At 43.6% G+C, this 24,653-nt stretch overlaps 1 protein-coding gene across 1 annotated transcript in view; it reads right to left on the minus strand.

The window, feature by feature from the left end:
* Positions 1-15,842, minus strand: part of LOC147023662 (leucine-rich repeat transmembrane protein FLRT3-like) — a 58,101-nt gene extending 42,259 nt beyond the window's left edge. Inside the window, exon 1 of the mRNA XM_085889350.1 lies at positions 15,826-15,842. The gene's annotated coding sequence lies outside the window, so the exon portion shown is untranslated. The remainder of the gene's footprint in view (positions 1-15,825) is intronic.
* Positions 15,843-24,653: the final 8,811 nt, after the last annotated feature.

The raw sequence follows: 24,653 nt of genomic DNA on the forward strand, positions 1-24,653 counted from the left end.
GGAGCATCAGGGTGATGGGGCACGAACCACTCGCTCAGAGTTACAGAGCACGAACCACTTGCTCAGGGTGATGGAGCATGAACCACTTGCTCAGGGTGACAGAGCACGAACCACTCGCTCCATGTGACGGAGCACGAACCACTCGATCAGGGTGACAAAGCATGAACCACTCACTCAGGGTGATGGAGCATGAGCCACTCGCTCAGGATGACGAGCACGAGCCACTCACTAAGGGTGACGGAGCATGAGCCACTTGCTCAGGGTGATGGAGCACGAGCCACTCGCTCAGGGTGACGAGCACGAGCCACTCACTAAGGGTGACGGAGCATGAGCCACTTGCTCAGGGTGATGGAGCACGAGCCACTCGCTCAGGGTGATGGAGCACGAGCCACTCGCTCAGGGTGATGGAGCACGAGCCACTCGCTCAGGATGACGAGCACGAGCCACTCACTAAGGGTGACAGAGCATGAGCCACTTGCTCAGGGTGATGGAGCACGAGCCACTCGCTCAGGGTGATGGAGCACGAGCCACTCGCTCAGGATGATGGAGCATGAGCCACTCGCTGAAGGTGACGGAGCATGAGCCACTCGCTCAGGGTGTTGGAGCATGAACCACTCGCTCAGGGTGCTGAGCACGAGCCACTTGCTCAGGGTGATGGAGCATGAGCCACTTGCTCAGGGTGATGGAGCACGAGCCACTCACTCAGGGTGATGGAGCACGAGCCACTCGCTCAGGATGATGGAGCACGAGCCACTCGCTCAGGGTGATGGAGCATGAGCCACTCACTCAGGGTGATGAAGCACGAACCACTCGCTCAGCATGATGGAGCATGAGCAACTCGCTCAGGGTGACGAGCGCAAGCCACTCGCTCAGGGTGACAGAGCATGAGCCACTCGCTCAGGGAGACGAAGCATGAGCCACTCGCTCAGGGAGACGAAGCATGAGCCACTCGCTCAGGGTGATGGAGCACGATCCACTCGCTCAGGGTGACGGCGCACGAACCACTCGCTCAGCTTGATGGAGCACGAGCCATTCACTCAGGGTGATGGAGCATGAGCCACTAGCTCAGGGTGACAGAGCACGAGCCACTCGCTCAGGATGATGGAGCATGAGCCACTTGCTCAGGGTGATGCAGCGTGAACCACTCGCTCAGGGTGATGGAGCATGAGCCACTCGCTCAGGGTGACGAAGCACGAACCACTCACTCAGGGTGATGGAGCATGAACCATTTGCTCAGGGTGTTGGAGCATGAACCACTCGCTCAGGGTGATGGAGCACAAACCACTCGCTCAGGGTGACGGAGCATGAAACACTCACTCAGGGTGATGGAGCACGAACCATTCGCTCAGGGTGTTGGAGCATGAACCACTCGCTCAGGTGATGGAGCACGAACCACACACTCAGGATTACAGAGCACAAACCACTCGCTTCAGGTGACGGAGCATGAACCACTCACTCAGGGTGACAAAGCGCGAATGACTTGCTCAGGGTGAGGGAGCATGAGCTACTCGCTCAGGGTGACCAGCACGAACCACTCGCTCAGGGTTACAGAGCACAAACTACTCGCTCAGAATGATGTAGCGCGGTACCACTCTCGACAATGGGTGCTCAGCAAGTGACTTAAGCACTCATGCAAGCACTCCAATTAAATGGTTGATAAGGAACGGTTGGCCAGGCTGTTGCTACATCCCATAAAGGATCCCTTTAACTTTAAAGCCGGTCTTCACCACAGATGCCGCACCTGATGAAATAAAATGAATTCATTCAAATCATGACTTTATCCACAAAAGAGTTGCTGCTTAATGCAGAACAACCCTGGAGACATTGCAAAGTTAATTCACCCGTGAAATAAACATTGCAGAAAATCCCCCATGTTCTCTGCTCGTCTGTGCACGTCACATGGTACATCGGTTCGGGGTCCGCGCAAACATTATAACACGCCCCTTTTTCACCGGATTTGTTTTGATTCCCTGTAGAGCACCCTGTAGGCAGATGCTATGGATCGGCAGTCCCTCTGGGAGACAGGGCATGGGATCTCGCTGTGAATGCATTCAATCATTTAGCTCAATGAAGCTGGTTAATTTTGGCACATTCCTATAATTTTTGTTCATTCAATATAATTCTCCAAACAGTCGAAAAAGATAAGTTTAATGCTTTGGAAATTTCACATTTTCTTGTATATGTATGGAGAAGCGTGGAACATAGCCTTGCTTGCTTAAAGTAAATCTGTATATCGGCTTAGTTATCAGACTCGTTTTTTCTTTAAATTATCAGACTTCACAAGAGATTTTGACAATTATTTAGTCTGGACAATATGTGATCCTCCAAACCGAAATAATATTTCGATGATAAACTTTAACTAGTCCGTGAGAGTAGATTGTGGAAAATCGTATCATATAATGCATGAAATCGCTCCAACCTCCAATGAAAATTATAGAACTTACAAAAGTGATGAACGGTGACCGAGGATGCACCTGATAAAGGATGTATTTAAATAAGGCCATTAATTATCTTCAAAAGGGGTGTTTTAATGAAATCAAAACACCCAATTTTCACTCGTGCACTTCCTTGGAGTTTTATTAGCCTGCATGCAGAGTGTCAGGCTGCTAGGTTTCATGGTTTTGGAGTTACGGAGGAGACACATTGACATTTATTTGTAGACTAAAAAATACAACCCGTCGCTTCGCTGATGCGGATATTAAGGGGGGCGGGAGAAAGGAGGGAGGGAAGGGAAAGAGAGGAAGGGAGGAGAGAGGGAGGGGAGAGAGAGGAAGCAGGGGAAGCTAGGAAGGGGGGAAGAGTGAGGAATTTGGGGGAGGGGGAGTGGGAGAGCTATGCCTCACCAAATGTTGCTGTTACACTGTGGGAGGGAGGGGTGAGAAGAGGGGGCGAGAGATGAAGAAAGAGAGAGAGGGAGAATGAAAAAAAATGAGAGACAGGTGAGTGGTGGAGGTGAGGTTAGCAAAGAGAATGATATGTGATGCTTAATGACCGAACAGGAAAAAAGAAAAAAACATGTCAGAACAGCTGTACACACAACGACACAACAGAGTTTGTAAAGTAATCCGCTGGCACATCTGCAGAAACTTTGACATTCCAGTTCCAGAAAATTTGTGGGAAAATGAACCAAAAGCAATCACTGAAAACATTTAAGTACCGCTCATGTACGACCTTATGATCCCATCGGGCGTGAACATTGAAAACAACGCATTGCGACCAGATGTAATACTTTGGTACAAAAACAAAACAGAGAAGGCATTGCTAGTTGAGGTGATAATACCAGCGATTTTGGACTTACGATGCAGAAATCAAGAAAATGACCAAATACGAAGACCTCAAGCATGAAGTGAAAAGAACCTGGAAGCTAAAGAATGCAAAAGTTGTACCTGTGATGATGACGAACCTCACAAAGATATTAAAAACCATCCCTGGGAATACCATGACAAACGAACTACAGCTGGAATCCGTTCTGGGCTCAGTCACGATCCTGAAGAGAGCCCTCGGTACAAAACTTTGAAAACAGAAAACTTCACAGGTTGGTCCGTTAATCGTGACCACTTAGGCCGAAGTCACATTTGGCACGGCGGCCATAGGGTCTACAAAATTTATGGCCACTAGCAATTATAGGGCGGCCGCAGTATTTCCACGGTCACACAATGTAGCAGTCACATATGTTTTTATATTTCGGGTAGCTGCACGGGGTATTTAGAAATCGTGGAGACCGAAAACGTGGGGGTGCCGTACGGTCTTTGATTTGATGTCACACGGTGACCTTAGGGCGTCCCTGCGGGGCCATAGAATTTTCAAGGCAGAAGCAAGGTAGCCTCAAGGTGCCCGCAAGGCGACCGCAGGGGGGCCCTAAGGCGAACGTGCGGCCAGACGGACGGTAACGAGTGGGTATATATACCAGTTCTTTTTTTACTGAAATAAAAATATAACAGTTTGGAATATACCAGTATATATATAACTGAATATACTATAACTATAATATATATATATATATATATATAACTGAATATACCAGTATATATAACTGAATATACTATAACATATATATATACATATATATATATATATATATATATATATATATATATATATATATACATATATATATATATATATATATATATATATATATATATATATATATATATATATCTGAATATACCAGTTCGGAGTATAGGCAAACACCTATACCCTGATCTCTAGCGGTAGCGCACGGTGGACGCACGGTCGACGCAGATTGCCACAGAGGTCATACGTAGGATGCACGGCGGGCGTAGGGGAACCGTGTGTCGACCCTGCGTTGCCCGCAGGTAGTCACAGACCGCAAGGCCACCGTACGTTGAACACAGGGACGCCTTAGGACTACCCTACGGCGACCGTGGAAATAGTGCGGCCGCCGTAATTTTTGGGGGGTTGGCAAAATTCATTTTTCATTGATAAAAGCCTACGGCAGCCGCACGAATAACGCAAGCCCACCATACGCCCTACGTATGGTCCACGTGGAACACATCTACGTCACAGCTTGGCTTGTCGAATTGCTACGGCCAACGTAGAAATGAAAAAAGTTATAACTCCGCGCTATAATTCTACGGCGACCCCTACGGCCTGTAAAAGATAGCCATACGGCGTAGGGCCACCCTGAGGCCACCTCAGAAACTCTGCGGCTGCCGCACGCTTCTGTCAATTCAGGGGGGGAGGGGGTATGGCCACCGTATCCTAGCCGTAGAGCAAATGTGACTTAGGCCTTACTGAAAAAATTACCCCCGTGTGGGGGTGAAGGTCATCTCTATAATACCACAAGTTCTCAATGTTCAGTTATGACCGAAGACTACTGCGCAGCTTGAACTGCGCAGTTTGGTTAAAGATCACTCGGCAGTTTGGTGCGCGCGCACGAAATTATATTTTGAAAATAAATCCGACGTTTACATTTCGGGTTTTTAAACTTTTGCACCTTTGGCGGAAAATGTATAAATATAAAAGGCTAAAAATGTGTTTTATATTTATATTTCATTTCTCCTTCCTTCCTTCTTTGTGAATCGCATCGGAGTTTTTGGCCATCTTCCAGATCACGTGACGATCAAACGGGAAGGAAATTCAAAAATCTGTCCGGTTAGATACAAGATAATATTTTTTACTATCATAATCAATAAACAGTTGCCGAATATCTTGTGGAATGGCAGACTGGATAGGTTTTGAAAATGGCGATTTTTATAACTTACGTGACCTCGTGACCTCGTCCTTGACCTTGAACCCGGACAAAAGTTACATCGTTGTGCAACACTCATAGACCTCTCCCCACATACTAAGTTTCATCAATATCGAAAAGAAAAATTGTTGACGGACGGACGTACGGACATTTGGTCCAGCTTTATTAGGTCATCTCGGTAGAGATGACCTCATAAAGGTGGATACTTTTAGCCTACCCTGGGAGGACTCCATTCCACACTCTGAAACCCCATATGTAGATACCAATCAACAACAACAACACACACACACACACACACACACACACACACACACACACACACACACACACACACACACACACACACACACACACACTTTGAGACCGGGCAGGTCTCTGTTTCACCTCCTGAAACCCACCCACACGTGGAGATAGCAGGCAACAACAGCAACTTGCACGTACGTACGTACACACACACACACACACACACACACACACACACACACACACACGCACATTTTCAGCGGATGAAACACCAACCGCAAGGAACCGCATGGGGCCCAACACAGGCGGAAAGTGGCAACGTACGTCTGTCAAAATGATGTCCCTTGAGAGCACGGATACTCTCCCCGAAACGGATGAGGCACCAATAGCCTACCAATAGCCTATAACAATAGCACGGCAAGGCCCAACACAGGCGGAACCGTATGTCTGTCTAATCAATGCTCCCTTGAGAACATGGATACTTTTACCTGAACGAGCAACCAAGCAGCTTGGAGAGCACTCGCCAAGTGGCTTAAGCACTCAAGCAAGCACTCCAACAAAATGGTTGTTAAGAAACGGCTAATTTGGCGTGCGATTAGCAACACATTAAACAAACATCTCCCGGAGACACGTGGAATATCAAGCCACGAACACTGACGTATCCAGGTGTTTATAAGCATTGCAATGTACCCAGCGATTTGTAGCTATGATGAACAGGCATTCAATAATATGAGTGAGGAAAGTGAAAACAACAACGTTATCATTAAGAAATCCTTGCGGCGTTGCGAGAAAGTCGAGACATGGTTGAGCAGGCCAGAAAACATGGCGTCTTCAGACCCCCAGGTTACCCCAGGAAACTTCTTAAGACCCAGAGAGCAAGGTGGCTGAGGAACGCCTGATGAAGAATATAATTAAATAAGGCCGTTAATTATCTTCAAAAGGGGAGTTTTAATTAATCCAAGCACTCAATTTTCATTTCGCACTTCCTCGGAGTTTTCTTAGTATGCATGCAAAGTTTCAAGCTGATAAGTTTTAGAGTTTTGGAGTTATGGAGAAGATACACTGACACACACACACACACACACACACACACACACACACACACACACACACACACACACACACACACACACACACACACACACACACTGCCACTGACACACAAACACACACATTGCCTTTTATTAATATATATATATATATATATATATATATATATATTTATATATATATATATATTTATATATATACATATATATATATATATATATATATATATATATATATATATATATATATATATATATATATATATATATACGTATATAATTTCATGATAGGCCAGGAAGTGCTCACAAAGTGCAGAACAGCCCACGAAAACAAATGCCTTGCAAGCACAACCATTTGTTTCCATAAGGAACATTGTACATTCAGCAAGTCCAATTTATCCTCCTCAAACTCTGCGCTTTCCAAACCCGCAACAAATACACCGAACAAAAACCTTTTTAAAGGACAACACACAATAGGCGTTTTTAATACAAGGCTTAGATAAAAATCTAAAAAAAACTCTCAGATACAGGGAAAAAGTTTGTTTGATCCATCATGCCTCAGTCATCAAAGCTGGAATAATGTCAAAATTTCCATATGCTGTCTATCAGGAATCCCATAACCTTAAGAAAAAGCAAATTATTTCCTTCAGTTGCCATAACCACTTGTCATGGCAGCTGAAAGCTGCTCACCCACGTCAACCTCCTCTCATTCTGGCAAGAACACCTTTGAGATAAGGAGCTATATCCGCAGGCACAGGTCCCAGATAATCCGTTGAATCCTGATGATGCAATCGGTGCCCAATATCTGCGCCCGATCTGATATTCCCATGGCAGAAACAAAAGTAGACAAAGGCTTGTCTGGAACAAGCTTCCTGCCAGACCTATTACGTTGGGTTGCACGGTCTGCGTGCCCTTCGAGTGGGCCACTCTGGCACACAACGCCCTCGGTAAGAGGCCAGGGGACAACGCTGCACACAAGGAAGAGCTTTTCGATCATCTCCGGTGGCCACAGCAGGGCTGTGTCTACCATTTAAGGGGAAAAGGCTACTTTTGTTTGAAGACCGGAGACAGCACTTGTGTTCACGCCACGGTGCATGAATATCTTAGGATTGCATGCATCCCCGGTATGCATCAGGATGTCAACAGCACATGTGTTCGTGGTTTGGGGCACAAGCTATAAATGGCACAGCAATTTTCGTACATCATGCATGGATTTAGGTACACAGTAAACATAAAAAGAAATGATAAAATCCACATGCTTCGGCTGAACTAAATCCACAGCAGGCAAAGATGATCTCTCAATGGAGCTGCAAAGAAAGCTTTGCAGATGCCAGATTCAAACGGAAGGATGGGGATAACACAATGGCCATTTTTCCGAAATGCCACTGAATAGCAGCCAATACGTTTGTCAGGCATAATGTCGGGCACCTCGCACGGCAAGAGACAGCACCTACTTGTTTTAATAGTCTGCGATCAAATCCAGAAGTCTGACAGCATGCTTAACATCTCTGATGGGGGTGGAAGGGGAAGGCAGAGGAGGGGGGTAGTGGCGTGGGAGAGCCGCAAGCCTCCCAGGCAATGGTTTAGTGAAAGCCATTTCATTCACAACGCCCTGAGCAAGTCACCCTGGATGCTGCCATTCTTCATCACGTGTAAAACTCTTTCAAAGTCACGTGAAACGCCTGTGTCCAAGAAAAACAAATGAGAAAATGGAATATTTTGAAGGAATAATGTTGTTACAGATCAGATGGCAATGTGCAGCATGATCAGGATTGTGGATATAGAGATCCACTTTTGAAAACAGATCTCCAGTTATAGAATGTAAATCCTGAATGTGGAGTCATTCCAGTTTTTGAAATGTGAAAATAATTTAGCTGACTCTTATTATAAACATCTATATTTCAGGAAACTGATCATTGGGTGAGATATATATATATATATATATATATATATATATATATATATATATATATATATATATATATGTTTATTTAACCAATGAACTATCAGCGACACACACACACACACACACACACACACACACACACACACACACACACACACACACACACACACACACACACACACACGACAATTTCACAATCTTATTTATTAATTGTACAGTATCGGCTATTCCTAAAATATAACATGAGTGTGAAGTTGATGGCATGCCATCGCAAATCCCCACACTCCACATCTAAAGCAAAGTTAAATAAAAGATGGCAAAATTTGACATTGGGCCAGGAATGACCCAATATCAAATGTTGAGTTGAATTATTTTTCCCTTTTTAACCCGACCTTCAGTCCCCACCCCCGGGGCATGAACAGAGGATCAAATCTAAAAAAAAAATCGTTAAGCATTTCATGCATCCCCCAATGTTGATTGCAAATACAAAGTTTCATGAAAAAATGTTTCAAAATGTGCCTGTAATTGCATGTTTTGCGATTTGACCTTTTCACCATGCCCAAGGGGACTGGGCCAAAAATTATACTGCTCTCACACGTTTGTGGCATGTGGGGATCATAACGACCAAGTTTGGTGAATTTTGGCACAACTTTTGAGGACGAGATAGTGTGAGGGAAAGACGGACAGAGTGGATAACAATGTCCCCCAGTTTTTTTCAAAAAGAGGTTATGAAGAAATTAACCAAACTTAGTAATGATCCCCACATGCCACAAAGGTGTGAGAGCAGTATAATTTTGGCCCAGCCCCCTTGGGCAGGGTCAAAAGGTCAAATACAAAAACATGCAATTTACGGGCACAATTTACAACATTTTTAAATGAAACTTTGTATTTGCAATCAATATTGGGTGACACATGGAATATGTAACGATTTCTTGGATGTGACCCCTGGTTCATGCCCCAGGAGTGGATTTTGGGTCACAGGTGTCAAAACGGAAAAGAAATTTAACTCAAAGTTTGATATTTATTTGTTCCTGGTGGAACCTTTTGCCACCTTTCAACTTTGCTTAAGGTGGGAAGCATGGGGATTTGTAATGGCGCACCATCGACTTCACGCACATTCAAATATTAAAACGGTTTTTGGATGCAATGCTGTATATTTTAAATAAGGTATTAACGTATATAAATACCTCATTAATAATCCATATCAATAACTATTCATATTGCATTTCACTAATATTTTGGTGTAATTTTATGATCTCAAAGAAAACTTGTTTTAATCTGCTAACTGCAGCTCCCTGGATTAGTAAATGCCTGACTAGTTGTTTTAATCCCTCGATAAGTTCAGTGCTGTATAAATAGACATCTGAATAGTTGTTTTAATCCATTGAAAACTTCAGTGCTGTATTAGTAAACATCTGACTAGTTGTTTTAATCCATTCACAAGTTCAGTGCTGTATTAATGAACATCTGACTAGTTGTTTTAATCCCTTGATAAGTTCAGTGCTGCATAAGAAAACATCTGACTAGTTGTTTAATCCATTGATAAGTTTAGTGCTGTATCAGTAAACATCTGACTAGTTGTTTAATCTGTTGATAAGTTCAGTGCTGTATAACTAAATGACTGACTGTTTTTGAAACATTTTATTTATTGATAAGTTCAGTGCTGTATTAACAAACATCTGACCAGTTGTTTTAATATATTGATGAGTTCAGAGCTGGATTAACAAACATCTGACCAGTTGTTTCAATATATTGATGAGTTCAGAGCTGGATTAATAAACATCTGACCAGTTGTTTTAATATATTGATGATTTCAGAGCTGTGTGTGGTTGCTCTCAAGGTCCAAATTATTACCTCCTCCATGCCACAAAAGGTGTATGGAGGTTATGTTTTCACCTCTATCTGTTTGTTTGTCTGAGTACGATTTCTCAAAAAGTGATGGATTCGGATGAAACTTTGTGGATAGGTTGTGTGTGTGATAAAGACGAATCGATTCGATTTTGGCGAAGATCCAAATCCAGATCTGTTAATTTTTTAACTTCCAAAGTAATTCTTCGTAATTGAGAGACGGGGACAAAAAAGATACATAGCACGACATTTCAAAAAGTTGTGGACGGGTTAAGACAAAAGTTGGTGGATGTGTTGGGTAGGTGTCAAGAATAAGCCAATTACATTTTGGTTAAGGTCCGGATCTAGATCCGGCCTATCAGTCAGATACAAAACGTAAACTGTTGAGTCTGGCAGAGGTATGTGCTCTACAGAGTGCAGTTCTAGTTTCACCTGCAACTGTACCAGAGAATAACTTTTTAGGAATGTTGCTGTCTAAAAAAGGCATTCATACAATATGGAATGGAAAAGCATCTCGTTTATCAAATAATTTGGTGTGAAATTTATCATTATTATTAATTTAGATTTGTAATTCCAAAAAAGAAAATGAAGTGCGAGTTTGGTTTTTCTTTTTTTCATTTGAGTTCTTTTGGATATGAATGTATATCATCATAAAGCTGATCAAATACAAATCCATCACTAATTTCCAGTAAATCATCAATTAATCTAGAGATGTTTCCACATCTTCACGCAGGTGTTAGTTTATTCCTGCACATGGTCTGAACCCAATCAGACTTGTACATGTGCAAGAATACATTTTCAAAGAAAGGGATTGGATCCAAACCCATGGGTAACCCACTGTCTGCTGGAGTATATTGTTGCCAAATGTAAAGAAACTCTTGTTTTGGAGAAATGAAATACTTTCTTTAAGTTTTTTTTTGAAAAACTACATGAATATTGATTTTCCTTTACGGGCCATTTTGCTCTTTTTGAGAGACCGTAATATCCAGTGGCCTGCAAAAGTATTCACCACCAGCCAATAATGTCACATTTAGATGAATTCCGAATTATGTAGAAACAATTTTTACAAATGAACATTTTTATTCATAACTGAAGAGATGAAACGAAACACTGTTATAGTTGAAGGAAGTTACATGTCAGGAATAGCTGTAAAAAAAACATGCACAAATCAAAATTCAGTGGTTGTAAAAGTATTCATCCTCCTTAGTTCAGTACCTGGTGGAAGCATCTTTTGCAGCAATGGCTGCTCTGAGTCTTTTTGGGGAGATCTCCACCAGCGTTGTACAGTGAGATGGTGAAATATTTGCCCATTCTTCACATGACAATTGCTCTAGTTCTGCCAAGTTTGATAGTGATCGTCAATGGCCCGCAATCTTCAAGTTTCGCCATAAATGTTCAATTGGGTGCAAGTCAGGACTTTGACTGGGCCACTCAAGAACAATTATTTTCTTCTTTTTCAGCCACTCCAGTGTGGTTTTTTTCTTGTGCTTCGGATCATGGTCCTGCTGAAATGTGAATATCCTACCCAGTTACAGATTCATGGCTGATTCAAGCAGCTTTTCATCAAGGATTCCCCTATACATTGCATCGTCCATTGCCCCTTCAATCCTGACAAGCTTACCAGTCCCTGCTGATGAAAAGCAGCCCCATACCATGATGCTGCTGCCACCATGCTTGACAGTAGGGATAGTGTCGATTGGATGTTGTGCAGTGTTCGGCTTGCACCAGACGTAACACTTTGAATTTAGACCAAAAAGTTTAAGTTTTGTCTGGTTTGAAGACAAAATATTTTTCCACATGCTTGCAGTATCATTAAGATGCTTTTTCTCAAACTCCATAAAGCTTTTAGATGAGTCTTCTTCAGTAATGTATTCTTTCTTGCCACCTGTCCATAGAGGCCAGGTGTGTGAAGGGAATGGGATATTGTTCATTGATGAACACTGAACCCCATCTCAGACATAGAGCCTTCCAGATCTTTCAAAGTCATTGTTGGATTTACAGTGACATCCTGAACCAGTTTCCGGCTGCTTAGTTTGGATGGGCGACCTGATCTGTGTAGAGTCTGGGTGGTACGATACGTCTTCCACTTCTTAATGATGGATTTTAGCATACTCAAAGGGATAATGAGTAACTCTGAAGTCTTCTTATAACCCTCTCCTGAATGGAGCTTCTCCATCACTTTGTGTGACTTCTTTGGAAAGCTCCTTTGTCTTCATGTTTGCTTTGTTGGTTGACCAAGTGAGTTGCATCTTAAAACTCCTTAGATAAGTGGGTAAGCTTAATTTTTCAGTTAAACCACTGATTACATCGAGGTGAAACTGATTTCACATGTTTTGTAACCTTTCAAATCAATAATTTTCTCCTGAAGTGATTTAGGGTTAATTAGATGAGGGGGTTGAATACTTATGCAACTAAGAATCATCTGATTTTCTCTGTTAATCAAATGTATTCACATTTCATTTGTATTTTTTAGTTTTATCACTGTGGAGTAGTTTATGAAGACTATACATGAAGTTTTATTTGTGGCTCAGATTTGAAGTTTGATGAAATAAGCTCAGGTGGCTCAAAATGTGAAACTTTGGAGGGGGGTGAATACTTTTGCAGGCCAGTGTATATTTACCTCTTGCAAATTCTTTATCTACCACTCTGTCTAATGCGGTTGCAAGCTTGTCATGTGGAATGTTTGTGCATAATGTGGAAAAATCATAAGTTGATAGACATTAACATTTAGCTTTACCCCTGTTATTAATATTGTTGATACTGTCAATGATAGATTTGTAATTATCAATGATCCAGAATTTCTTAATACCAGAATTAAATATTACCTTTTCATGGGAGTTTTTCAAATCATTTACAAACTAGTTTCATTGCTCCTGTAATACTACCTGATACGCACGCACGCATGCACACACATCCTGGGCCTACAAATGGGATTTCCTGCCAAACACACTCTTAAGGAAAGACATTATCCCTTCACTTGCCAAGCATACCCGTCATTATAAAGAAAAGACATCACCGATGTACGTGGTACATGGCTGTAAAAACAGTCGATGCGCTTGTTTTCTGCTTCTTATCTGTTTTCATCAGTCCACAGTCGGTTTGCAAACAAAGGAGTTTCATGAGTAAGTGATTCCCTCCCTTTCCTTGTCGACAAGGAATTGTCACCAAGGCCATTCTGTAGCACACTCCACTCCATTCGTCTCTGTCTTGTTCCCCATTTCTTTTTTGAAGAAACATCTGTTAGAGCACTTAACCAGATGATCAAATGTGCACCAATGATTTCCCATCAAGTCATGACAAAGATAAGTCAATTGTGAAACGACTCCTTGTGCATATTCTAAAATAAGCGAATGATACACCTCAAACAAACTAGAGTAGTTAAACTTTGATGGAGATTATATATTGACCTTTAGAGTTATAAATAACGAGTGGTAGGTCGGCATTTGGGAAGATAAGAGTATAATTCAGTAGAAGACTTTATTTTGTTTAAAGAAGGTTTATGGATAAGCTCGAACCTTAGTCGAAAGGTCGAAAGCAAACGAGATCAGGCTTTGTTTAAAACGTGATAAAATGTGCAATAAGCTTTACATTCCATGGTGAGTTTCCAAGCGCAAAGTAAACTTTCTTAAAGTCTTTCCATCGAGACGCAAAATACAGCGTGATGGAGCTCAAGTGCAGATAGCTACCCTCGGGAAGAAAACTCTTGGAACTATACGATGGAAGAAAACAACAAACAATCCCACGAGGCCGAGATGAAGTTTCACTTCCAAAATATACATTCATTCAACTTAATAGCGGTTCAGTGCAAAAAGGATTCGTGGTTGGAATTTCAAAGCAAGTCGTCATAGAACACTCACTTAACCCTCCAGTAATGGCCTAATGGGAAGCTTTTTGGGGTTCACTTGGTTTTCGTTTAAAAAAATCTTTCTTGGGGCAATGCAGCGTACACAATAGGGCATTCTTATATGGCACAGGGCCCTGTTTTGCCAATCCATGTAAACACGAGTTTGTGTCTGAGCGGCTTCGTATATGCTTCCTATGGCTAATAATGAAGGTGACCATGCACTGGAATTACAATCATAAGGTAGCTTATTAATATTCCGGTGACTGGAACTTCAGAACAAACATAAACATCTGGAAAATGTGCTCTCCAGTACACCGTACACTTTCAGAGGGGGGAAAAAAGGAAGAAAAAGGTGTTTAAAACCTGACACTGAAATAGCATCAGCTGCACAGTCACATGTAGGTACCAGGAAGTAGGGGTTCACCCCACAAGGTTATCTAATTTCCAAATCATACACCGTCCCCACCTTAAAGTGTACAGTTACAATAATTAGGCCAATGCATCCCTTCCTCTAATCCCGGGCCCTGCCGTCGAGGGACCATTGGACAGAGCGAAGTAAATTGGAAACCACATTTTCAAAATTGGCTACAAGTGCCCCCCCCCCCCCCCCCGCACTTAAATAAAAAACGACATCAGCTTAATTGGTACCAGCAGAGGCTGCCAGGATGGCCTGCAGGTACGCCGACTCACCTCTAAGCTCCTAAGCTCTCTAGCCTGGGTTCGAATCTCGACTCAGATATAAACTGTTTCACAGACAGAGTGGGTCATCAATGTGTGTGCCGTCCCTCGGATGGACGTTCAACCGGAATTCCGTCTGTTGGCATTAGTAGGTGGATGTTAATGATCTCAGGTTGTTCTTCACGTAAAGTAAGCGAGCTATCGCCGGCACTCTGAACAGGTTCCAAATTCCTGCTCTTACCAACAGGGGACACTGCATCAGCAAACAGCCATGCTCTCAGCCAATGAAGCTACCCCACAGCCTTGTGCTGCAAATGGAAGAAGAACAAGAACAAGAATAAGAATAGGAATGTACTGCACCAGCATACCTATTCTTTTTTTTTTCTTTCTCCTAATTAAGAGATACTGTATATTACAGCACTTTGGCATGGGCCTTTTCAGGTACGGTATTTCATTCGTTTATTAATTGTTTTACATTTACTAAGTGTCGTCAAGAACATCGAGTCATCGACATGAACACATGAAGCACGTGGGATTTGAACCTGGGTTCCCTGCATCATGAGCCAGGGGGCTTCAGATGAGAACCGCAGATCATGTGAATAAAATTTCACCTCCAACCAAGGAAAGGCCCTGAAATCTGAATAATCCTGAGGCACCTGTGGAATGATTCCTCATGAATCCTGTAAAGGGGGAACCTTGATTTGAATCCGATCACGTCAGAGGAAACAACAAAACGCTTCCGTTCTCTTGCTATTCTCAGCTGAGGCCTAGAGAAACAGCAGCTACGATAATAATCGTAATTGTAATAACAATGGAGGAATAATCACGGTAATAAAAGAAGATAACCGCAAATGCAATGCTCGGGGAGTATGTGAGGAAATTTCATGAGCAACAATAGAATTTCCTGAAGAGGTGAACGCCGTGACCTTCAAGACCTAAAAAAAAAAAAAACCCTTCTTGCCCGGAGGCGTCCTTTGAATCCTGTGAGGAAAACAAATGCGTTCCACAAATGGATGTAGCCCTGCCCTCCCGCCTCACGTACGTGCCCCGAATGAAGCTGCAGGGAACGTGCTGTGTGAGGCTTTCCCATGCACGGCGAGCAACAGCGTGGCACGGACGCGCTCCGCCTGACGGCGCTCCCATGTACGGGGGCGGTTGGGGGTTGCGCGCAATGTGGCCATCTTTATTTAATTACAACGGCTTAAGTCTCTGAAGGAACATTTGTGAGATTCGCTGTCAGAATAAAATGGAATGATCCCGATGGGTTATTTGCAAACTTCAAAAGGTTGGGAAAAAATATCGCATTCCATCACGTGGCAATAAGACATGGCATTGCCTTGATGAACTGGGGAGGATAAAGCAATACTATGGGGCATGTCTCCTTACTTGGGCTGTCGTAGGCCTCACATCCATTAGAACGTGTTTCTTTAGAGGTGGTTGAGCACTCGTACTCCTGATTGAGCATCAAAATGTGTATGAGGAGTCACAAACCTTTCTTTGGCTCAGAACTAATCCAGGACGGGTTTCCATTCCATTGCAGGGTGTGGAAATTTCTACCAGGAAGTCCATATGGAATCGAACCTGCACCGACGAGGGCAATTCATCAAGGCACGCTCCACTCCCAAGTTTCCATGTTTTCCTGCTATTACATGATTTCCATATTTGGTTAGTGTCTCACACAATCATCAGATGCAGTTAAGGGTAAGTATACTTATTAAGTGTGCTTTGCGGTAAATACACACACGCGCGCGCACACACACACACACACACACACACACACACACACACACACACACACACACACACACACACACACACACACACACACACACACACACACACACACACACACACGATTAGATATCTTCACACGGATTTCACCCAAGGCGGAAACCCCTTTGGGGAAGGGGGCATACGAGGCTGTTACAACCCCCATCGTGTGACCCTTAATCCTCCTTTCAAGTTTGGTTGAGATTGGATAAGAAACAGGTCAGGTTAAGTCAGGAATGGGAGCATGCGCCGGGCAGTGCGTTGCTGCGTCCACTTTCCGCCGGTACTCCAGGGGCCTCCATCTGGTTCATCCCCCAAGCAGATACCTGGCACATCCCCATCTCCTTGAGATGCTGATCAACCTGCTGCGACCACGAGGCACGTGGTCATCCCATTGGCCTCCTCCATTCACGAGACTCCCTCGCTGAAAGAATCTGGTGAGCAGGATCAGCGTCAGGAAAACAAGCCACATGTCCATACAACCGCAGCTGACGCTCATGGACTATACAGGTAACAAATTTGAGTCTCTCTCAAAAACCGCTCATTGGATACAAAGTCCGACCAGCGATAGCCAAGGATTCTCCGAAAAGACCTGATACCGAAGGAGTTAAGTCTCCATCTCTGATCTCTAGTCAGAGTCCAAGTGTCACATCCGGAGAGCAAGACTGGAAGCACCAAGGACCTGAAGACTTGTGACTTTTGTCCTCCTACACAGGTACTGACAGCGCCACACCCCATGATCCAGTGAATCCATGACTCTTCAGGCCCGACCCAGACGTCTATTGACTTCTGTCTCACGGCCAGCGGAATATGAATATCACTGCCAAGGTAAGTGAATCTCTCCGTGACCTCAACATCTTCACCACAAACAGGTAAAGACAAGATAGCAACATCCAAGATGTCATTGAAAGCCTGATTCTTAGTTTTGACACAAGAAACCGAACGTGTTGCACGTGTACCATTACACGTATAATACTGATTACAATAATTAACGACTGAATGTATTGCGGTCAGAGAGAGACAGACAGACACCAAATTGCGTATTTTAGAATATGATGATTACGTTCTAATTGATTCTGAACGAAAAGATGAGATTATGGATGTAAATGGATGAACGCATGACGGCATGAGGTAATGATGGGCAGCACATTTGAAAGACTGAAGTGAGGAGGATGAGACAACAAACAAAGGGATGAATGAATGCAGGTGAGAAACCAGTCTGGACTTGGGAAAGATGAGCAGGTGAGAGTTTCTGTTTGAGCACATGCAACCTGGGGGTATTGTCATCGGTGTGTCACGGACGTTGAAAGCACCATTAGCAGCATAGATCATGCATTTCACATCGTGGGAGAAATGTAAACTATGGTTATGAGGAAGTAAAACTCCCCATACCACTCCATATTTTTCATTATTATCCCACCTGGAACGTAGTTCTGGGAAGCTTATGGGATGGCGTGTCGTCAGTCCGTCCGTCCGTCCATCTGTCCACAAGTACTTGCAACTTCTTCTGTGAAACTACACATACGATTTCGATGAAACTTTGCCACAACGTTCATCACCGTGTATGTACCAAAGGTTGTTCACGGCATTCAAGAAAACTCAGGGTTTAAGGGATTGTATGAAGGGCGTTGCCCCCAAAAAGAGCTATTTGCTTTCTTCTCAAAAACTACACGTACAATTCCGATGAAACTTGACCACAACCTTTATCGCCCATGATGTACCAAAGATTGTTCACAACATTAAAAAAATAATTGGGATCTAAGGGGTTCTACATGGGGTGGGGGGGGTGTTATCCGGGGGGGGGGTTGCCTCCTCCCCAAATATATATTTGCTTTCTTCTCCGAAACAGCACACACAATTTCGATGAAATTTGACCACAACCTTTATCAGCCGTGATGTACCAATGTTTGTTCATAGCATTAAAAAAACAAATCCAGAGGTATTTACTTTCTTCTCCGTTAAATATTTCAAGGGTCATCCATGCCTACCAGTGGTTCCCTGGATATCTTATCGAGCCGCTACCAGATGAGCGTGCCAGGGGTATTGCCCCTATGTTTTATATTTTCATGTGATGTTGGAGTGCCAGAATGTACCCAAGTCTTTGTGTGTTATATAATTTAACCATGTTTGATTGAGGTGTGTCAACCCTATCGTGATATAATAAATATGTTGTTTTCTGTGCATTTGTCACATGAAAATTTGCTCAGATAATGATAATTATTTTGTATTTTTTTTTTTTTTTTGTAGACCTTGGTCGAGGCTCGTATGAGAGCTAACACACAACTCACAGCAAGGAGGCATGAGACAAGAGGGGCGGGAGTGGAAGGGACAAAACAGTGGGGAACAGACACATTAGGTGAACTGTGGAAGGGAGAGGGATGGGGATGGGACGGGGAACATGGCGAAGAGAAGATGGACATTTCAGGGACTTTCAGGAAGGAAAGCAGGAGAAATGAAGGAAGTGGGCTTGGGTGGATAATCGGGGGTAGAAAAGATCGAGGATTTGGATGGGGGAAGATAAGAGGTGGTGGTGAACAGCTGTTTTGAAAGCCTGGAGGGAAGAATGGGAAAGAATAGAGTGAGGAAGTTTATTCCAAAGGCGGGAAAAAAGAGGAATGAAAGAGTGAAGATGAGCAGTGATTCGTGATTTTGGTAGTTTTACCAGAAGGGGGTTGTTGGCGGACCTTCAGCGCCCTGTGGAAATGTGGTGGGGACAAATGGCAGAGAGAGCAGGGGGGGCAAGGCTGGAGAGGAGTCGGTAGAAGACAGAAAGACCACCGACCAACCTGCGGTGATTGAGTGAGAGGCCCAAAGACTCAGCTTCATTGCGGGAGATGCCGATGATCTTAAATGCCCTGGTTTTGACAGCGTGAAGCCGAGAAAGGTGGGAGGCAGGAGCACCAGCCCAGAGGGGAGAGCAGTACTCCATCAGGCGACGGACAAAAGCTTTGTAAGTGGTCAGGAGCTCAAGAGGGCCGAGGAAGGACTTAGCACGACGGAGGATTCCCAGTCGGCGACTGGCTTTTGAGGCGAGGTTGGAAATGTGACTTTCCCAGGAAAGGTCATGGCAGATAGTGAGACCTAGAAGCTTGAAAGAAAAGACTTCTTCCAGAGGATTGTTGAGAAAGTGGATGGGGGGGGGGTTTGTAAACGGTCCTTTCGAAGAGACATAGTGAGAGTGTGAGATTTGTCTGGATTGAAAGACATGTTCCACGTGTTGGACCAGTTTGTGATTTTATCCAGATCTGCAGTGAGTGAAGAAGCTGCTGCTTGCCGGTCTGAGGGATGACAGATGGTACGGCAGAGGGTGGAGTCGTCGGCAAAGAGAAATAGAGGATTTTCCAGAGAGTCCGAGAGATCATTGATGAAAACCAGAAAAAGAACAGGGCCCAGAACGCTACCTTGAGGAACTCCAGCCTGCACAGGAAGAGGGGATGAAAGAACTCCATTTAGGGCCACACGTTGACTGCGACAGGAGAGGAAGTCTGCGAGCCATGAGTGGAGATGGCCTTGAATACCATGGGAAGAGAGTTTGGTGAGTAGGGCAGGGTGCCAGACTGTGTCAAAAGCACGTGATATGTCCAGGGATACGGCTCGGATTTCCTGTCTGGCATTGAGGACCTCCATCCATTGATGGGAGAGCAGAAGCAGCATATCCAGGGTAGAGTGACCTGGTCTGAAACCAAATTGATGATTGGAAATCAAGCCATTGGAGAAGAGGAAGGATTTCATATCTGAGGCGATGATGGATTCCATCACCTTGCTGATGATTGGGAGAAGGCTGATTGGTCTGTAGTTATAGGGATCTGTTTTTGCACCTTTTTTATGCAGGGCAGTGATGTTAGCAGATTTCCAAGCAGATGGCAGATGACCTTGGGCAAATGAGAGGGTGAATAGAGCAGAGAGAGGGTGAGCAAGAGCAGAAGAGCAGGCTTTGAGGACACGTGGGCTGATGCCGTCTGGACCGGTTGCAGAATCTGACTCGAGGTTTGAAAGCAAGCTCTCCACCTTGTCAGGAGAAAAGGATGCAGAATCCAGGGACAGTTGGGCGCGACTGGGTAAAGTGGGTAGAGATAGAGATGGGTTTAGGACACAAGATTTAGCTGCAAACACCGAGTTTAGACATTCAGCTTTATCACGTGTGGAATCAGCAGTGCAGCCATTTGAGGTAAGGGAGGGGATGGAGGGGGAACATACACCAGAAACAGATATGATTAAACGCCACCAGGATTTTGAGGAGGGAGAGAGGTTTGAGAGTTCAGACTTGAGATGAGAAAGATGTTGTTTTCTGGCTCTCCTGAGGGTAGATACACACTTGTTCCGAGCTTTGTGGAAAGAACTGAGATTGCCCTCAGTTGGGTTTGCTTTCCATGAGGCAAAGGCAAGTTGTTTCAGGACAACTGCCTCGCCACAAGCTTCAGTAAACCAAGGGCGGGAGGAAGGGTAAGACAACTGAACACGAGAGGGGATAAATCTGTGCATGAGGGAGAGCAAGTTTCTTTGAAAGAATTCCCAGGATGAGTTGATGTTTGAGAAAGTAGTGATAGGAGACCAGTCTGTAAGTTTGATGGCTGCTCGGAGACCCTGCCAGTCGGCTTGAGTGAAATGCCAGACTCGACGGCGGTGAGGTGTTTCTCTGATAACAGCCAGAGAGATGTCCACTTTGACAAGGACGTGGTCAGAAGAACCAATTGGAGCGAAGGAAGAGCAGCAGATATTGTCAGGGAAATTTGTCAAAATCAGATCCAGAAGAGATGGAGTACCATTGGTTGAGATCCGGGTCGGGAAGTTGACCGATTGAGTCAGTCCCAATGAGTCGCAGAAAGCTTTTGCTGAGGTGCCATGGCAGGTGAGAGAGGTACCCACACCTAGCCAACTGGCGTGATGACAATTGAAGTCACCACATAAGAGGAAGAGAGAGTTTGGATGAGAAGATAGAAGATGGTCCATGTTTTCGGATAGTGAGGTGTAGATGGAGTCATCACTGTTCGGTGGACGGTACAGTACACATATAAACATGAGGTGGGAGTGGAGGGGAAGCCGAAGCCAGAGTTATTCCTGGGGGTGTGGGGGAGTGAGGGCAGTGCATGGAGAGTGGGGAATAGAGTCTTTGATGAAGAGAGCAACACCTCCACCAGGACGAGGCTCAGGTCTGTCATACCGTAAGAGGGAGTAGCCAGGGAGAGATACTTGGGAGTCAGACACGTCTTGGGAGAGGAAAGTTTCTGTTAGGCAGATAATGTCTGGTTTGTCAGTGGCAACCTGTATGGAAAGATCTGAAAGGTTTGAGCGAAGGCCCCGGATATTTGAGGTCCACACTTTTAATGAAGAGGAAGGGGAGGAGGCTTTGGGTGCATGAGGTGGAGGGGGAGGGGGAGGGTAGGACAAGGGACGAGGGGGCAGGTAAGGAGGGTTGCTGAAGGAGTGTGGGGTATTGCAGAACAGCGAGGGGAGGGGGCCGAATGAGGAGGAGAAAAGGCTCTGTGGTGCTGGGGGAGAGGGGGGACAAGAGACAAGGAAGAAGGCAGTTGAGGATTTGAGGAGGTGGAGTGAAGAGATGGAGGTGAGAGGGCAGTGGAGGGAGGCAGGTTGGTGGATGAGAGGGGGGGCAACTTTGAGAAGGAAGAGTGAGGGCGATGAAAGGTGGGAGAAAGGTGAGGGGAAAGTTTTTGAGAGAGGTGAGAGGGAGGCTTGGAGGGAGAAGAGTGGGATGGTTGCTTTGAGAGTGAGAGTGAGGGGTGAGGGGGATGAGTTGGCACTGAAGTTGGAAAAAAAGAATGTTTGATGGAAAGCGAGCATCCATGGTTTTTTTTTTGTAAAAACTGTGGTTTTTAAAAGTTTTAGGTCAGAGATGCGATTTAACACAATTCTTGATGGATGCAATGAAAGCGAATTCAGAGCATGGAGAGAAGAAGCGCTGTAATAGTTGGATTTTTTAGGCAAGGAATGAAGGAAAGGTCGAAATGAGAGCAGTCTGTTAAAATAGCAGAAGAGTAGTGCATTGTGAAACAGTAAAGAGTACCACATGTGTGAGAGAGGAAGATGAAGCATTATAAGATCGTTTTTGTAGTTAAAAATAATGTATGAGAGAGTTCAACAGATTAGGTCATGGAAGTGTAAAAAAAAAAAAAAAAATCAAGGAAGAAGACGAGGAGGAAGTTAAGAGGAAGAAGAAGAAGCAGAATCGGGAGAAGGTGAGCGTGTTGTTGTTGTTGTTGGGTATATATATATATATATATATATATATATATATATATATACACACATACACATATATATATATATATATATATATATATATATATTTTTTTTTTTTTGTTAATGTTAATATATGAGAGAGTTCAACAGATTAGGTCATGGAAGTGTAAAAAAAAAAAAAAAATCGAGGAAGAAGACGAGGAGGTAGTTAAGAGGAAGAAGAAGAAGCAGAATCGGGAGAAGGTGAGCGTGTTGTTGCTGTTGTAGGGTATTTTTTTTTTTTTGAGATAAGAAAGAGATTAGTTGGGAGAATGGGGGATGTTTGGAAAGTGGGGAGGATCAAAATTGAAGGTAATGGGGAGGATAGAAATTGAAGGTAATGGGGAGAAAAAAAAATAAAAATAAAAAAAAATGATCGAACACCGAGTAGAATCGGTAGGCCTCAAGCCTAGGCCTAGGCCTCAAGCACAGGTAAGAACGTCGACAAAAATGCTCACAATATAGCACGATTTTTGAAACAAAACCGAACTAGCAACACACAGTAACATGTAGGTGAGAAAATTAAACAGTTAAAACGGGACAAATAACAACCGGAAACTTAGCTTTGAGAACGTCAGCAGGGAGCCCCAAAGGAGACCTCTCGCTGCTCTAAAACCAGAACCGGAAGTTATGTTATCATATGTTTGAGGTATGTAAGTATTTCGGCTTGTTTCCAATCTCAATCTAGACATAAACTATCAACTTGGTGTTTAACATGCAGATTGAGGAATTAATATGTGTATTGAGGGTCGTTAAGCCAGAGGACCCTCCTGCCAGCATCGGTCATTTTTGGAGGTTAAAGTGCCCACGGTGTCTTTTGTGAAGAGTAAGCGGGTTATTGCCGGCACCCTGAAAAACTTCTGCCACCTTCAATCGAATGTCAAATCGAATCATTTAGTGAAAAACCGAGGTCAAAAATGTTCCCACCTGAAAATGTGCAGTTACATTAAGTAGGCCAATGGATCCCTTCCTCAAATCTGCTCGCTGCCATGGAGGGACTACTGGAAAGAACGAAGTAAAGAGGAAACAGCATATTCAAAAATTTCCATAACTGCTTACCCACCAGCAAGAAAGTGGGAATAATCACATCTATCAAAGAAGAGTGTAGTAGTATAGTAGTATAGTAGTCGTAGTAGCAGTAGGAGAAGTAGTAGTAATCATTTTTCTAGATACACTGTATATGAGTTTTGGAAATGTTTTCAGAAGTCCAGTCAAATGTTTTTTTCATCTTGTCCAGTTACCTGTGCTGAACATTCCTCACCTATATTCTGCCAGATATATCACCTGGGGTGATTTTCTTATCAGAAAACTGATGATATTAAAACATGTTATGAAATTAAATTTATTTTATGTTCGCCACTTATAGTGCTATAAAGACACTATGCCTGTCATAACTTTACATACTCATGTCGTCCCATATCCGCACCCAGGATCTTGTCTACCCTCATTAACCCAACCCTCTTAATTCTGTGTTTCTTCCCCTTGTCTCACTCTCTTCTTTTCCAATTGGTAGCTGTGACCCCGGTGTCATTACGTTGCCTTTTTTTTTTTACCCTCGGTCACCTCACTCATCCATGAACTCTGCCTGATTTTGTATACAAAAAGAAGAAGAAAAAAAAAAGACAAAATATTACAATTGAATCCTTGAATAACTATTCATAGACAGTGGATTTTGAAGTACAGATTTTGTGTGTTTTAATGCTATAATGATTGGATAACAGCATCCTGGAAACATGTTATCTTTTCATTCTAGTTTTTCTCTTCCTCCTTCTCCATCCTATATGGCTTTCGATCACATCATATAACAACAAAACTGATGTGTTGATATATGCACAATTACCATGCAAGAGTCTACAGCCAGAA

This window comes from Eptatretus burgeri, chromosome 7 (genome assembly GCF_056783735.1).
Source record: "Eptatretus burgeri isolate ZD-2024b chromosome 7, Ebu_testis_v1, whole genome shotgun sequence".
In the NCBI taxonomy this organism is placed as follows: Eukaryota; Metazoa; Chordata; class Myxini; order Myxiniformes; family Myxinidae; genus Eptatretus; species Eptatretus burgeri.